The sequence below is a fragment of the Metopolophium dirhodum genome, chromosome 4 (assembly GCF_019925205.1).
Source record: "Metopolophium dirhodum isolate CAU chromosome 4, ASM1992520v1, whole genome shotgun sequence".
Classification (NCBI taxonomy): Eukaryota; Metazoa; Arthropoda; class Insecta; order Hemiptera; family Aphididae; genus Metopolophium; species Metopolophium dirhodum.
The window spans coordinates 7,610,020-7,630,044 of record NC_083563.1 but is presented as its reverse complement, the minus strand read 5'-3'; positions in this window follow the sequence as shown (position 1 = coordinate 7,630,044).

Here is a 20,025-nt window from a genome sequence, read left to right as displayed (position 1 = left end):
TTGATAAAGAACCACTTTTGAAGTTAAATTACAAATGTAACTATATAATATTTTATATTTGATTTTCTTATTTGTTCAAAATATATTATGTTGGTAGGTAGATAATACTTAGATGAAGCATATTATGCTGTTCATACAGTCCTTGGTACTGAGTTAGAAGCACCAAATTTTACTTATTGCAGTATGTTTTAATTATGAGCAAAAGAGCCAAACACCATCTTCCTCTTTAACATAATCACAAATCAGTGGAAAACTATACCACCAATAGTTATATCACTAAACAGTTATGGTGAAACTTATTTACTCGATGATGGTTTGAGTAAAAAATATGACCGGACTTAAGAAAATATTGAGAATTTTTCTTAATACCACCAAGATCAAATATGTTAAATAGATCAACCATTCAATGGTATAATTATTGGTATAGTTTTCCACGTCTTTGGCTCTTTTTTTCGGTACATTTGTTCGACTCTTTCAGCCAGCTCATATCGATCATAATCCTGCTCCCGTTGCAATTCGCGATTGAATGTATCATGCGTGGGCTTCCAACATGAGTAGCTGAGAGAATGTTCAAACGACCAATGTTGGCCACGTCTCCTTCAGTAGCGATGGCGTCACGCAAGTGGATGTACTCGTCTGATCGTAACTTCGACTGATTGAAACGAATGAGATTTAGACGCTCAAAAAAAAAATTAAAAATAATAATAATAAATAAATATTATTCTCAACTCCTATAACCCCTTAGCAACCATTAATAAACAAAAATTTCTACCGTAAATCTCAAATTTCCTGTTTGAGCACCTACCGGGGGTGATCAATTATTCCCTTTTTAAATTAGCCTATGACACTCACAAAGAATGTGGTTTTCTATTGGTGAAAGAATTTTCGAAATCGGTTCAGTAGTGTTCAGAGATTACCCTCAACAACGGTAACTAACAACTCCTCTTTATATAATAGTATAGATATAGATATAGATTAATTATTAATATTGAACAGATGTTTTAAAATGTTATTTATGAGGATTTATGAATAAGTATAATTTTTTAGGTACCGTCTAAAATAAAATTGATATGTTTTGGTGTCAGTACTGAGATAGTTGGGTGGGAAAATTGTTAGTGTAAAACTTATGACTTATAATGCTTTATGACATATCTATTACGGTAAATTACGTCAAACGTAAAATAACGTTAATGGCCGGCGATTAACGTTAGGTTAATGTCAATTGAAATGCGGTGTAGGGATATTTTTATTTTTTGAATTTAGAGCAATGTATTATTATATTTAGGTACCTACACCAGGTATATCATAATACTATTATATTATAACTTATTTATTTTTACAAGTTGTACTTGTGTGAGATTTATTGTTACACAGTAAGTACACAACTACTCATCAGCCCCGCGGCAAGCTCGACGTTTACCATGGCGATGCAATAGCAGCGCTGATACCCTCCAGGGGACCTGGTCACAACTATTCTCCGCGAGAGAACGGCCAGTTTTCGTGCATTTAGAATGATGATGACGATTTACCTGGGGCTGACTCGTGGTTCGGTCGTAGACAAACAGATTTCGATTAATCTCGTTATTATATTGTTATTAACATTCTAAATTCCATACGCTGTTATTGACGTGATCTACTAAATAATCACGATAACTCCCATGTTTGTTGTAGGCAAATATAATATCATTGATGACTACGCGGTGCGTACAACGTGTCAACGTTATAATATTCTGATGCATAACGTCATTTACCGTATCATATTATATTATATTCCATAATTCCACAATCAATGACCTCAGTATTTTCGACCCAAATTGAATACATTTTACAGATTACAAAAGTTATCCTATCTGTATGTGTATAATGTATATAATATGCACACATATACATAGGGCATGTATATAATATGACGTATGAGATTGAAATCAGCTTTTGAATTATGACCAATGCTGTCCAACATAATAGTCACGAACCTAAGACCATATCAACGTTTCCTTTAAGGACTATTCTTCATTGGATCATTTATTCAGACGCGCTTCGTCGCCCGTTCCTCCACTCGAATAGCACAAACATAAATCGGTGCAGTGAAAATTCCTAAATTTCGTCAATAAATCAATCATTGATCGTGTGTGTTTTTTTAGACAAATCAATATTAATTACGACAAAATAAAAAATGTGTATTTTTTTAATAAATATATACATTTTACATAGGTTAAAAATTTAAAATAAGAATTTCATAACATTTTAACTATTATTTTTAGTATTTTTTACTGATATATATTGGAAAATAAGCACAATTATAATTCATAATTACTATGAAAAGTACAATTTTATAAATAATTTATTATGTGTTGGCCATTTAGCCATATTATAATATAACTCATTACTGATACGCATAGGTGTAATAAACAAATCTGTGTTTCGTCCATAACTAATAATTATAGTAAAAAAATGTTTAAAAATCGTTCTCAACCCTACATACATATTTTCTAATCATTGTTGGATATTCTGATTCACGTATCCTGCATATGAAAATAAATTAACGCAATCGAACGAAAATGATATGAAAATCATAAGTAGTTATATATCTATAGTGTTTTCGATTTATCGAATCACTGATCGCTAATAATACTTAAGTGCCTAAACTTCCGAGTCCGATAAAATATTTAAAATAACACTCTACCGAACTATCTATGGCTTTCATAACTTTTTTTTATGATGTTGGTGAATTCTAAAAGCTTATATTATGGTACGTATTTAATTTATATCGAAACCTTATTATAGCGACTATTGGTTTGAATTGGCTTTCATTAATTTTCTATTTATTGTACCTAATTAATTTAGCTTAAAATATTTTCTAAATTTTAAAACAATATATAGGTAATTTGTCCATGTGTTTGTACTGTATATCGTTTTTTTATCATACAATTGTCTTCATCAGACCTTAAGCAAGTATTTTTAATTTTCTAAAGGAAGAAAGAAAGAAAGAAATTATAAATCATATAGCATTAAAATATTTTGTTTTTCAAACATCTTGTAACTACAGTGTAAATCTAATACTAAAGAAAACAATATGATGTACTTTACATAATATTAGGTATATTAGGTGTATTACAGTTTATACAAATATGACTCTATTTAAAAGTTATACAACGAGATTGGTAGGATGAGGAAGAGGGAGTCATACACACATTACGTAGTTACTTCTAAATTATAGTCCTGGTTGCACTGCTGATAATCAATGGTATTATTTAAAAGGGTTCAACGTTTAATGTTTTCAAACAGTTTACGGATTGCACAAAAATACAAAGAGTAGTTTTACAGTTTATTATAGTAATTTATTTTTAATGTCTGTTAGAGATCCGTATCTGTATCCGTACACCTGCACTACTATAATATGTAAAATGGATATAATTTACATGCATGCTATTATAATGTCAAAATATGTATAGACCTATAGTTAAAAAAAAAGGTGCCTACCTACACAATTTAATTCTGCCAAGACCAATTAGTAAGTACCTATATAACTAGTGAGGATATGCTTTAATGACTTGTGATATATTATATCATTGAATAGGTAGAGATTTTATTTCGTATATTTATGATGATTATAAATACTTGCATATTTCAAAGAAAATAATCCTTGTATAGAATTCATAACATAATAATAATATGTAGGAACCGTATATTTTTATTTGAAATATTTCATTACTCAGGGATCCTTAATTCTATAAAAGTCAAAGCATTTGAAATATTTTATGTGTCAATGTAAAATGTGGTTTATACGTAATTGGTCCAATACAATAAAATTGTATGAATATGTTGTAGTAAGAAACTAATTATAACTGTTATAATTTTAAAATTTAAATTTTAAGTTGTTCAGTGATATAACTAAATTAGTGCTTTAAAAATGTATAATATCTGTTGTTGTTCATACAATTTGTGTATGGTGCTTTGTTTTAAAATATATTGGTCATATTTAAAATGTTTAAACGTTTAATAATAATAATAAAATTATTGTTACCTATAATATTATAAATTGTAGCATGATTTATTGACATTTAATCGTATACAAGTAATTAGCTAAAATTATCAAAAACCACTTTCGAAGTTGAAAATTGAAGCACTTTTAATGTTCTTAAAGGTTAAGTAAAATACAGAATAAATAAATTTAAAAAAAAACACACACGTTGTAAAATCAACACATTTATCAAAATTTTAAATTCTAAATGTATTAGCAACAACTCTCATAAACATACAGATTTATATAAAAATGCAATAGTTTTAAAACAGAATGACAAACTTTACCTAATGAAATGGACAGACAGCCAGAGAGAGATAGAGACAAATCTGAAGGCCAACATTGTTATAAAAATATAGGATACAACCTAGTACATTGTAACCGAAAAAATACCAATTAAAAAATGTAGCCAAAAATGGCCAAAGTAAAATATTAAATAGGCAACGGAAAATAAGTAAAACAGACAAAATTGCCAAAGGGGTTAGAGGTTGGAAGTTGTCCAAGTATTCATGTGTGTAGTAGGTAATTCGTGTATACATTTGTATACGTACTGTATAAGTATTTTATGTATAATACCTAGGTATATTATTACGGATCTATTTCAAACAATTCATTAGTAATATTGAGTATCATAGATACCGTATTATTTATTAACCTTAATTTGTGATCCCAAATTTAACAGTCCATATACAAAATAATTACTCGTATATCCAATATAAACGCTATCACATATTAAAGTTTAAAATCAGTGATCGCGAATGAGTTCAATAGTCAAAAAGATTACTGGGAAAATGGATCATTCAATAAGATGTCGTATATTAGATGGATTAGATATTTGACCACCTGTTGATATTCCCGCGGGGTTAAATTTCTTAAAAATTATTATAGCAATCGAGGCAAAAGAATTAGTAAATTATTTTGACATAACATATTTAGGGAAGGGGATAATAGCTACTAATACCATTAAATGATGCACTGGTAGACCAATTCCTGTATTATTCCTACTTTCAGTTTGGAGTGTCAAATTTAATTTTATTATGTGAGTTATGAGCGTGTAAATTATTACAATTTAAAAATGTTTATAAATTGCATAAAAAATAAAATATTATAAAACTTCCAATGTACCTAGTGACACAGTTAATGTTCTTAACTTAAAGTTTGATATATCGTAAATTCACTCTAATATTAAAAGTTGGTTCTGCTAAACGTACGTTTTTTAAATTTGGGTCATAGAGAGAAAACAAATATTGTGCTGACATCCTTTTAACTTATTTTTAGAACTTCATTTTGTACATTTTTAAAAATATTTATTTTTGAACAATATTTTTAAACATTTTATTATTAACATATTATATAGTGTTGGATATCTAGTCAACTTCACTGAGAAATGTTTAACTAAATTCTTGTTCTGATATATGATGATGTACTCGTATTTTAGTAAAATAAAATTTGTTTTGGCATTACTTTAATAAAGCATGTGCGATTGTTCATGAGCTTTCTAATTAAATGCATACAATCAGTTAGCTTACTTAGATGAGTTGCAACTTTATTTATTTAATTATGTAATGTTTAAGATTATTTTTCTGACGTTGCAATAAACTTATTATTATTAAAAAGTGATCTAATAAGTATGTCTACATGAAACTGTTCTATGGGTAATAACTAATAATACATACACAAAAACATTTTTAGTTTCAATATACACTAAGTATATTAGTATATACGGTCCATGATCACGTAGCTGTGAAGAAATTTTAACATTAACATATCGAGATTCGAGAATATGTTTTGTATTTAGTATAGTAGGTGGGAATAGTGATGATGATAACAATAACAATAATAATAACGATATAGTTACCCCCGACAATATTATTTTATTTTATCACCAGAAAGTAGTGAAGTATACTAACGTATAGAATATAAACTTACATCGTGAATGTAGTTTAAAGTTTATCGGTAAACTCAGACGATAACGATTAAGAGGTGTATAATTTTGACCATTGGAAATGCTCTATTTTCAAGGTTGTTGTATTATTGGAAATCTTATATTTGATATTTTTGAATAACACTTCTTGTTTGAAAATAAACGTATATTTCGTTCTCTCGTTTGTCAGGTGTAACTGTGTAGGGACACTGGAATAATTTTAGCTGTGAAAGTAACATTTTTTTTAGATAATATTTAGGAAAATATTGCTAAATTGTGTAACTTTTCTAATTCCATAATTTGTTTTAGCTGAAATAAAATAGGTACTATACAAATATAAAAGATTTTATTAATATCATTAAATATATTTTTTAAAACTAAATTTGCAACAAAAATGCATTCTATTTAATTGAGAATGAACCAAATTGTAGACTTGTATCTAACAATACATTGTTTTGGACTAACAGAAAAAAAATGTAGGTAAATACATGGAAACCCTAACCCTAGTTTACGTTTCTAGATAAAAAAAAGCATTCTTAAGTAAAAATCAATGTTTTGATTTTGAAGCACTTAGTGAAAATAAAGAAAACACAATAGGCACACTGAAGTCCGAGAATATTAGTTAAAAGTGCTTAATTGAGCTTCGCGTATATAATAAGATTGAATTAAGTATGTAATGTTTCAGTCCTTACTTCGGTCTAGAGTAGGTCAGTATTTGTCGATATTTCTAAAAGGGAAAACAACATGGTCATGGTTCGGTGTCGGTAAATAATTGGAGATTAAAATCGTTTGTATATAGTCATAAAAAAATATTAAAAATTAAAAAAATCTTAATGAAAGACTATTAGGAAGTAGTCGTATTGGAACAATAAAATTGGATTACAGAAATAGTTTTCCCATTGCCATTATTAGATATAGGTACCTTTGTTAACACTTATGGCGGCGTATTAACTATTTTGTATTAATAATATAATAAATAATACTCAAAGATTAAGTTTAAGAATTAAGATTAATGTTGAAAACACACTTACTGAGATTTATTTAATATTCATTGAGGGTTTTGTGTATTATTTATTTTAACCACACTTAGAGAAACTATTGATAACATCAATGAAAAAAGTATCTATAAGTACCAAAAAAATTTGATTTTCGATCAATAAAATATAGAACTGCGTGAATATTTTGGTCGTTTTTAACAGACACATTACAAAAAGAATAAATAATCTATCATGTACCAATACCAACTGTAAAACCAAATAATAGTTCTTCGACTATAGTCAGGATTGCTAGAAACCATACGTTCCAATATTATAATTAATTTTAAGTTCTCATAAAAAAATATGGTGTATCTTTGATAACGTATTATATTCCTATAAATTAGAATGTATCTTTTGAATTACGTCCCTCTATGTAGATAAGGCCAATGCAACTATTAGTGAAATTTATGTTTTTACTGTTATAGATCCGGCATTGTGTATTGTGTTAAAATAATATTACAATTTGTGGTTGTATAAGTACCAATACTATAGTCTATAAGTATCCACCATAGATATATCCAGCGCGACGGTAGTGGTTCGAATATAAGTAAAAAAAAAAGTGAGTTGCTACGGACGTATATTAAAAGGAGCCAGAGTTGTATCATTGAAAAACCGAGCTAATTTGTGTTAATCCATCGGTCTGTTCTACAGTGCAAACAGCTGAGCATATAAGGTCATATAAAGTATCAATCGATCAGAAATATTCTGCAGATGCGTACGGGGGAACTAGAAAGCAGATTGGTTGGACGGCTTAAAAGTTACAACCAAAAATGTTCAAGTGCTTTTAAGTCCGATTTTTCGTATATGCGACGAAAATACCGTACTTACCTAAAATATAATTTTGTCCCCCCGATCCACCACTTATCCATCTCGCTACTCTTGTTGCTGCGGAAACATTCACTATCAATCACGATATCGTAGGTATTATTAAAATTTAAAACCACGTATTTCTTGTCGCGTACTCGACTGTAACTACCATAATAAATTTACGTAAGTGTTTTAAAAAAAGTTATTACTTAATAATATTCTATCTTAAAGCACGTTATTATTTATTTCTAGTCACGTGACAATGACTTACAAATATTAACGTATAAACTAAAAGTTGGTGATATCCCAACAAAAACACTCCACCAAACTCAGTGCAAAAAAACTCTAAGTATATAAAAAAAAAACGGCTCTAAAAGTTGTGATATCATTTTACAGCTAAGTCTTTGAACTATAGATATCATTTCTGTTAAAATAGTCTGTTAAATAATTGATCTTAGCTTGGTGACTTAAGTTAAAAAATTAAAAATACTATTGCATAATGAATACATAATAATATAGTCTACTGGGGGGACGAGGTGGCCGAGTGGTCTAACGCGACGGATTCGGCACAGCCGGTCCGAGTTCGATCCTCGACCACTGGGCGGCATTTTTCTCCGTGCAAGTCACGGTGTCCGGAGAACAAGTGCCGCCATCCCCCCACCCCGGGGCACGGCAGAAACCTACGGGTGCCCCATTAGAAATTCTGCCAAACACAACACACACGTGTACCAACCTACCCAATATAAAACCTACCAAACCTACCCAATATAAAACCTACAGTGCCCTCCCCACACCCAATGGCCTATGTTGCCGCGGGTTACCCAATAAAAAAAAAAAAAAAAAAAATATAGTCTACTATCATTGAAATTGGTAGTGTATTAGTGTACCTATGACTTAACAAGTATTTTAAAGTCGTCAAGCTATATTCAATTATTTAGCAGACTATTTTAAGATAAATGATATCTGTAGTTCAAAGACTTGGCTACAAAATGATATCACAACTTTTAGAGCCGTTTTTTTTTATACTTAGCGTTTTTTTTGCACGGAGTTTGGCGGAGTGTTTTTGTTGGGATACAATATACAACAAATAGATAGCCTTCTCCTTCTTATCATCGAAGTCGGCCGTCATTTTCAAAGCAGGCAATGCTTACAAAATAATATTATCACGATATATATGTACATTAATAAATGTAAAATATATGTCAACATTGCCTGCTTTATAAATGACGGCTGACTTCAACATTCGTCACAACTGTAATATAAAGACAGCTATTTAGTAGCTGTTGTATATATCTATACGGTAATACCTACCTAAAAACTAAATCAATAACTCTTGGAATAAGATCACATAATATATTAAATCGAAAACTCCTAATTGGAATACTTCGGAAATATCTTAACTATAGTCTTATATAATGATTAATCAGAAAGCTGATATTGGCTTATACTAGTAGGTAGGCACTAATTTATAATAAAGAAACCTATAGACTTTTGTGCATGTTCCCGAGGGATAACCAACCGATCGGCATCAATTATTCATCCAGTAAAATCAATTATTGATATCAATCTTATCGTTCTAGATAGTTTTTGAACGATAAAGTATAATACATTACTGTGTTGTAAAAAATACCTGACGAGACATTATATACATAAATAAAACATTGTCACGTCTATTATTTTTAAGAAATGTATTTAAATGTAATAAATAGTGTTTATAAGATATTGATAAAATCTTAAATTAGGTACTTATGAAAGATTAGAAAATTAAAACTTATTAAATATGTAAATAATATTTACATAAAATAACTAGTTTAAGTTAAATAATAATCATTGGTTTTGAAGTTTCTAATGTTACTAAAGTTTTGAAGTTATCAAAAACAATTGGTTAAAGGTAGAGGTAATTTTGATTCTTACTGAATTTACAGTTTTCATATAATATAATAGTCATTAGTATGTTACTATTAATTGATTTAAACCAGTATTTTTGCATAATATAATATAGCTCAGTTATAACATCAAAGTAATACGATTACAGTTGAATGTCTTCTAAGTAGTTATAGGTGATGTGAGCCGATATATTACCATGTCAGTTCGTGAGTACTGGGGGCAAATTACTAACATGATAATTAATTATCATAATCTATTTAAGTAAATTACGTATAATCCCATAATTTTTATTAACTTGTATGTCATTGTTTACTGTTCATATATTTATGTATTAGAAATAATTATTGTATATATTATTCTAGTTGTCATTATGTATTGTTAACTATTGATTAAGATTATTAATATTGAAATTGTTACTTTATCCACAACTAAGCGTTTTTTTTATATAAGATTGTAATTTGTAATTGGACAATTTGACCGTTAATAAATAAATATTAATTGTTGAGATATTTTGTATATAATATATCTGGATTTGAAAATACATCTATTATATAGAGAAATAATAAATAATAATAATAATAATAATAATATTTATTAATCATAATATATTTAATTAATATAAATATTAAGATTAAAAGTTTGTGAAATATTTTCTAAACTTCAACTTTTATACAAATTTAACGACTTATAAAATTGATAAAAAGAACTTTTAACACCAAATTTTAAATACGATCAGCGTAGTCTACTTTAAACAAATTACAAACAAGTTATAAACATTATAATAATAAGGAAATATTTCGTAATGTATTTCTCAGTATTTTGTAACTTAATAATGGGAATTTGAAATGTTTGTAAAAACGAAATGAAATATCTAAGAAACTTTGATTAATTAATATTTGATTATAATAATAACTGTTTATTGAATGAAAACAAGTTCTATATACATTTTTTAAAACACGTATATACCTGCACAATTCAATATCCACTCAAATCTCACTTTATAATTCTGGTTGTTAGCTTGGCATCTAAAAAATGTATACTATTCATCAATGTATTAACAGCATTACATCGGAAAAGGAAGAAATGTAAAGAAAACACTCTCAACCTATTTCAATTATTCCATTATAGCTGTAACAAGTCTTACGTATAATGTGTACATGTTATTATATAGTATACTTACGTACAGGGTACAGTTTTTATTTTTAGAAAAGATTTTGTAAATCAACTATCAATATTATTGCCAGAATTTTGTTTGAGGGATTTGTATAAATAAATATTGTACCTATTGGGGCTTTGTTCGGTTCTCAGATTCGAAAGGGCAACGTCAATTTTAGAATAAACTATATAAGGATTTTACACACCGTCGATTCCGCGATTTAAATACCTAAGTAAGGCTCAATAAGTAATTTTACGGACTCAGGAAAATATTACTACATCGATCATCGCCCGTTTGGGGATACTTTATAAGCCGGAAATAAAACCAATTGTGTTCAATAGAATATAATATAATAATAATATATACGTACGAAATATAGTTATGTGGGTGTGGATTATCCCAAATAATATGCTTATTTAAAACTCCATTTGCGACCACCGCAATACCGCGCTGGTAGGTTAACTCGTAAAAAAAATATAATACAATAGAAATAAACAAAATATAGACCACACTATAGAGTACGGTTGGTTGCGTTCAGTTGTAATCTTCGTTCTTAAGTTATAACTTATAGATCAGCCGTTACTTCTATCGTGAACAAATAAAAAATACTTTTCCGTGTTTTATATTTACTACATCAATAATTTGTACTCGCAATTTTATGAAAACAATCGCTTCCGTCATCACTACCTGTTACGTTATTCTGTAAAAAAAAAATGGGTAAAATTGAAATTGAAAATTAAATGACAATTTTTAAAAGGATATTGTAATACAAAAAGTTTACCATTTACATGAAAATGTATATTTCATGTTTTATATAAAATGTTTATGTTTATGTTTTTCATTTAATTTTACAGAAAACCTTTGAACACTAACATTCAACACTGAACATCACCTAAGCTAAATTTAAATTAGTATGAATATATTTTTATACTTATTAAGAATTATAAACAACTAATAAGTTCCTATATATTCTGTTTGATATATAACATTTTTTTTTACTGATACTTAGACTAAGCCTTTTAAAACTATTAAATTTATTTTTTCAATAAAAGTATATATATTTATATTAAAAGACAATATCGTATAGAAATACGAAACTCTAATGACGTGTGTGAAAAAAAAGGTGAGAAACTCATTGAAGTTATAACACATTATTAAAAAATTCTAGAGGTTATACATTATATTATGATGTTTGCACTATAACGGTTTATAAAATGTTTGCATTTGTTTGTATTATCATCACAAAATCTTATCGCAAAGATTTTGATAAAATAGTTACATTTAATAATCAAAAATGTAACGGTAAAAGTAAAATAAAATACATTTTTAAATATTAATTTTTTTTACATCTAAACATTGTTCAATAAAATAACAAACTGAAATGTGCATATTATATTGCTTCGAAAATCTTAATATAATATAATAAGAATATCTTTATAAAATGTATACATTATTATGATATTAGTATTACTATAGTATTTTGAGTAGGTATAATGTTGCTGTATTTTTATTTTGCGTTCATTATCTTATTGAAATAAGAAAAATTTTAAAACATAGGTACCAAAAACATTGTTGTTACTTAAAATCAAAATACGTTAGAAGTGGTTTGATTATAATATAATGAAAATACTTGGAGTAGTTATGTATATATTTTAGACATTAATAATAATATAGATCTATATGATTTGATATTATAAATATTTTCAATTGTAATAATATGTAGGTACGTTATTTTGTTCGGTATATCCAAGGATTTCTGTTGAATGAACAACTCTTCGTTCGCTGCTGTATCTACCAATTAAACTAATTATAAACTAATTAATATAAATTAAAATAGGACTGCACAAAGGTTATAAATTATAATGCCGTTTCACCACGTTATTCCTCTGTATATTTTGTTTGCACCATATGTGTGATACGTTCAACAGTATCATCGATGTCAACGTGTTTGAACGCTAAACTTGGAGTAGGTGTACTCTACAGGGAAATTTAAATCCCAAGAGAATAATGATTTATGTTTAAGCCTTTAAGAGATTTTGATACGAAATTACCACATTTTTAAATCGATATACCAACTGCGTAGGTAGGTACCTAACGTAATATTGTATAGGTATAATATATATTAAATTTTATGTCAACAATGTATTTTCATAATATAAAATGAGTGATGTTGCAGAGGTTAAGCTAGAATGTTATAATATGTAATGTTATACGTACCTATACATAATATTGTTAACTATATAAACAGCTATTGAATTTTATTTACTAACGTAATTTATTATCTATTTATATACATATTATACAAATGAATGTTTATCTGTCTGCTTTTTATGCATTCCTAAACCGTTAATCCGATTGCGAAGAAATTTGGTACAGTGATAGATTAGACCTGGGAGAAGAATTAGACAGGTTACGAAAAAGGTAAATTAGAGATGCTCAAACAATGAATTTGACATTTACGGTTAGAGTTCAAACTTTTTATTATAATAATAATAAGATAAGATTATAATAGTAATAGTAGAAATAAGAATTTTTTTTGTTTATAAGTATATTGGTTGATATTGGTTAATCGTGAAGCAGATTAGTACAAGCATCCACAAAATCAAATTTTCGCACATTGCCTACCAAGGTGGCTACTTATAGCCGCTTATTGGCGTGTCCGCAATCCAACGAAATTCACTTACTTGATATTATGCTGTCGTCGCACAAGTTAGGTTATCCCACCCTGGTTGAGTTGCAGTGAGTTACACCCAAAAGGAGTTTAACAATCAATTTTAGAGTCGTTGTAATTTTTTACGGGCAACGAAGTGCGCGGGATCAGCTATAGCTTCTAAAATTTTTTACTTATAGTCAACAACATATTAATAAATAATTATATTAATAAGTTTACAATAAACAGAAACTACGTCCTAACATATATTTCACGGTCCTGAAATGCAATTTTTCAGTTTGATGCATAAGAAACGATCGAATAAATATTATAATATTTAAAATTATTTCATGTAATTTTAGTTTTACGTGCTTAAATAATAATATTGTATTCCATACATTTTTACCTACGTGAATCACCAAGGAAACGCAAACACAAAATTAATTTCATTCGACCGCTAAATTACGCTGCCATAACATGCTTTTACGTTGATGATTTACGGGTTATGAAATTAATAACGTCGTTTAATTAAATCGTAACTTCAACTTATATAATTTTATATTCATTTATAACAGAATAATAAACCTACAACTTTCTTAAATCACTTTAAAGATTTAGAAGTTAACTATAAGAATATTATGTTCTGATGTTATGCGGCGTTTGTGGTTAGGGTTGAAATAATCATGTGATTTATGTTGTCTTATTTTTTTAAGAAAGACCATCGTACGTAAAAATTAAAATTAAACCATAAATTCAAATCATAATTGTAAAGGTAAGTATTCCAGTGTAGTCTACCGTCCTGCTACAATACGATTGCACAGCGTAAAACAACTTTATTGTTCTACACGAGAAAATTAGTCATTGGTATTTATATAATAATATCACTATGGGTAAAATGAAAATCGATTAAGTGACACGCATTATGCTGATGATGATGATTTATAATAATTCTAGATTAATAATGATATACCTACCTATTAAATGATAGTTATATAAGAGATTACGATTGCGTCCGATTGGCCACGCCGAGATTGTCCGATCCGGGATGTACGATGTCGACCTGTGGGCAGAGATGACGTATTATCTGATATGACTATTATACGCTTAGTACTGGCTGAGCATGAGCACAATATCATATCGCGATGTGTGTGTGTATATAATAATAATAATAACGCACAAAAAAAAAAAATAAATCATTATTTAATATGACATTTAATGCAGATGACGCTTAATCGTTTCCGACAGCAAACGGTCAGGAATTTAAATCTGGTTCGAGCATAACTAGCATACGGACATTATAAATTACGTTACGACTGTGAGAAATATTGTGAATTTACGTAAGAAAATGTACTATTATTATTATTTAACATTGTTAACCTACAGCTAAATCCTAATCGTCGAATGCTGTGATATTTTGATGTCGCGCAATTAAAAAACAATCAGTGTAAAATAACAGCTATTATATAGATACTGTGGAAATAAACATTCAACCGCTCATTGAAAATATTATGACCACCACCACCACTACCACTACCACTACAAGTTACAACCACCACCACTATACATCTCCACCGCAGTCATCGCGGCCACATCTACCCCGAGTTTGCAGCCCTCGACTTTGATGGCTTTTATAACTCGTTTTGATATTACGTCATTACCTATGGAAAAATATTATAAAATATTCACGAATGTGTATAATGTATATAAGTACAAAATAGGTATATACAAGCCATGAGGTAATTATTTTAAACGTCAACACTAATTTCCTTAAAAAGTATTATCATTTTTGGAAATTTTTTTTTTTATTACATAATTTAAAGTAATTAGTCAGTACAAAACACATTTTTAATATCATATTCTAAAGGAGTTATTTTTCTGAATGTTTCAATACACAATAAAAATGTATAATATGAGTATTTAATAATTAAAGTTGCATGTGTGGTGTAGCTTTTGACCGACATTTTGGCATTTTGCGGAGTACCTTTGTGCTCTAATACAGCGTTTCCCAAACTGTGGTCTGCGGACCTCAGGGGTCCACATGTATGCCGAAGGGGGTCCGCGAATTATTATTATTATTTATTATTGTTTGGTTAGGTTATTTTTATTACAGGTTCCGCTAAAATTTTCACTATACTCTAAGGGGTCTGGCGGAGGAGTAAATTTATAAGTTATGATTAAGTGACTACTATTCGTTCGAAATTCGATTCTTCTAAAATTATGAAATTCTCGTTACATGGATATTTATTAGATATTATACACTGTAGTATGTTGAGGTTGTGATGTTAATTTAACATATAGCCAAACGGGGTCCGTTGTGAGTACCACGAATCACAATACGAACAAACTATTCAAAAGATAGAATAAGGGAGATATTAACTTCGGGGCTAGGGTAGTTCATGGTATTCACGAGCGATAATAATTCTGGTGAAAAATTCAAATAAGTCATGACCCAAGATGACTGATGGTACGAATATATGTTTACAAGCTTCAGTCAATATAACTTTACTATTGTTATTCTTCCTTGAAATAAAAAAGGAAAAAAAAACAATATAGGTAAATACTAAATAGTGCTCGGAGCACACGCTGTAATACATCTCTAAGAAGGTCCTAGATTAAAAGGATATCACAATGATACTGGTGTAGACGATTTGACAAAGGCCGTAAACACGGTGGCGGCCGGCACGTGACAAAAGGCTTCAAAATCCACATTTGTGCAGTGTGCACAAAGAAAGAACATTCATATGGGTAATATACTAATTACTAATATGTCTAACCAACCGAATATAATATGCCTTCTACTTCTACAATGTTTTTTTGCATCTTTATAATGTGTATTTTGGACAGTTAGTGTGCGCATCGCGTCGTCCGGCTTACCTGCAAGGATTAAATTATTACTGCTCTATCTATAATTATTATACCCTAGTATCCTACGCAACATAGGCGCAAATCGAGTTTAAATTCTGGGGAGGGGGACTAACAAAACTATTTATTTAAAATAACCCATAAGGGGCTTATAACTAAATAAATAAGAGATATTTGTGGGGGGCGGCTTAATCTTAGTCGGGGGGGGGGGATAAGCCCCCTAGTTGTGCCTATGCTACGTAATGAAAATCCATTATTTTATTAAAATTAAACCGTCTTGGGTAACATAGTGCAATACTTAGCAACCACATGTTTTGAATGCATTGTCATGTTAACAGTGATTTTTTGGTATCAACATATTTTGATCACTTAATGACGAGGTGCACGCAGTATGTTTTTTATTTATTAGGTTTGCATTCCAATAATAGGTTAAACTTGGTCGATCCTGTGATGTCTTGGACTGGCTATTTAGTTTTATTTGTCCGTCCCTACATCTATCTCAGATACAGATAATTTTGATGTTACACTTGAAGGCAAGGAACATCCAAACCGAGATGAACCAGAGGTTAATTATTGCACTATTGCCCTACGGATTTATTCACAGAATAAATTATTACACAAGTGTTTTGCTGTTATATATTATATTTTATAGGTGGATGTTTGTTTTAATTTTTTTTCTGCGAGGATAACATTATCCAAAGGAAGTGGCCCGCATACCAATTACAATTTACATTTTTATTTTTTGTACCATAGCAACGTATATTTTTTTTGTAAATTTATAATAATATGTACATTTACATCAAAACTTAAATATTCATATTTTAGGTAGGTACTTACATTTTTTTAGTACTTTAAATTACTAATAAAATGAATGGTTTATATTTAAGTTCACCTTTTACCTCTATTGAAAAAATAATTGACATTTATTATACGCGTCTATGTTTTATTGTTTTTTATTTAAATTTCATTCGCCAAATAAAGTACATGGTATTTGTATGCATTTTATGCGCCGTTAAAAGGTTTATTTTTTTTATGATATTTCCCTAAACATTTATATAATTGATGGAATTTAGTTTTCAAAAGTTTTTGAGTAGATATATTGATCTATAACAATATAAAAACCTGTATGATTGTTTTTAATGGGATGGGGTAACCCGTCACGTGCAACCAGGAAGGTATTATATAAATAAATAATGAAATATTATTAATTATAAATTGTTTTAAAAATATCCATTATACTTGAAACAATAACTATATTTTTAAATATAGGTTGAGATCATAAATGTTTGATGTTTATGGATTGTTAATGTTTGTTTATGGATTCAGCATAATATGAAGCACCCTTTTTATGAGAGATACAAAATCCCAATCAATTGATTATTATTACACCAGATACAAAAAAAAAAAATTATAATAATAACTTTATTAATAAATAGTAAATATGTGTATGAAATGCATTGTTTATTTTCACTTAAATTTATATGAAATACATATTTATAATAGAAATCAAATAAACTGTTTTTATACATCTGTTTTATGGCCTAAATTTAAAGAATTTACATTTTTTATAGATCTAGTGTTTCTCCTTGACAAAAAAGAAAAATAATATGCATCTGTATTTTTGTTTTCTTAGGTTTTTGTAAGAATAACTATTATGATACTATTTATACCTCACCATATATACTATATGTATTATGTTTTCAAGCCCTAGATTTTAAAATTTAAAATGTTGTACGTTTTCAACTATCAAATAATAAGAAAATATTCGTGATTTTGATAAAAAAATCACTGTGCATTTAAATTTGTAATCACTGTTATTAATACCACTTATACATAGGGATTTCAGTCAAAATTAAACCAAATATTTTATCTAAAATATCTATAATATCACAAAATGAGGAAAAATATTTTGGAAGTCTTATCATGTCTAGTAGATGCTAAAATAAATATTTCGATTACATTTCAAGTATCAGGAGAACTTTTAACCACAGAGACTGTTGTTCATTTTTGAATTGCAATAAATAAACAATTTTAATTTTGCCGAAAACTGTTGTGGCGTAACAATTCTCGTTTTTCCGTTAATTAAATAGATTTATTGCATAACGATTTATTGTCTATGTATTATATGTAAATATCCAATTCTGTATTAGAGCAAGAGTTCTCTCGAATGTTTTTTTCAAGTTACTGTCTTGCATGCACCTATGGGAACTTATAAATAATTTTTTGAAATACAAGTTTTGATACTAAAATTGGCATGGTTATGACAACTACTGAGAAGTTTGAGATAACCTCGGTAACTAGGTATCCTGCAATTAAATAAGTTTTCTGGAACAAAGAAAAGTTCCATGGTAAGAATTTTTCACGTTCTAACTTTGATCCCGTCTTATCCTTATGTCGAGTTTAACTATATATTGTTCAAATAACTATAGCGTATATATTTTTCAACTTAAGACTGACATAATATATAATGAAAGTGTTTAAATTTAATCATATAATTTGCAATATGTAAAATAACAACCATAGGTATCAAAAATATGTTGGATTTATGATTTAAAAACAATTGTTTCTTCAAATAGCAATATGACTATTATTCTATTATTAGAACTATTATCCTAATTATTGAACTTATTGGCTTAAAATTTGTTTAATATATTTAAATTGGTACATAATAAATATTTATGAACAAGTTATCAATATTTTATCGTTTGAAAACAATATTTGAAACGAAAACAGTTCACTTCTATTGTGAAATACCTAGGAACCTACGACAATTTTTTAATTGCTTAATTCTGTTCAATGATGTACAACCCTAACCCGCTGATATACTGCCTTTTTAACAAATTTATGTAAGTAACTACATAATTTATTTGATATCTAAATTTTTTGGTTAAGATCATTTTTTTTGATTGAGGTATTTAATTTGGTATTTCTCCACTTTAAATGTTGGGCTTAATAATAAAAAACATAATTTGCTAAACATGATATATATATAATTGTTTTATCTAATAAACTTTATTACGTTTAGGTACACATTATATCCTATGCAAGGGCGAAGTGGTCAATAACGTTTGATGCAAACTGTCAAGAGGCTTACATTTAAATTCAGCCCTCAACACTCTAATATTATGTGTGTTAGCCAAGTATAATCTAAGGTCTAAAAGTACTGCGGTGGTTTGTGTATTGATTCGTTTGAACTGAGTCTTATATTTTCAGAAGAAAAAAATCATGTTTAACTGACCATTTCACTAGTAAGTAAAGTTCTAAAAATACTATATTTTTAAATATTATATTATTGTAATACATATCTAATGTGTTTGTATACTGAAAATAATTAAGTGTTTGCATTTTTAGTATTGACGAACTTAGATATTATATTTTTTGTTTAAACAATTTATTGTTTGTTGTACTTGCAAAAGTATTATAGTAAAGTAAGTTCGTATAAAGGAGTCAGTTGTGCAACTTATATTGTACACACATATTTTGATTGCACAGTGTGTTCAACTTTTAAAATACTTAAACATTATTTTGATGATTTTGGGTAACTGAGCTTATTAATGTGCCACTCAAATAATTAATTTAAAAGTGAATTCTTCATACGTATACAATTATGCTAATAAAATAATTAGCTTACATGTAACATCAGTACTTTATTAAACCTTCTATATTATATTTTAATAAACA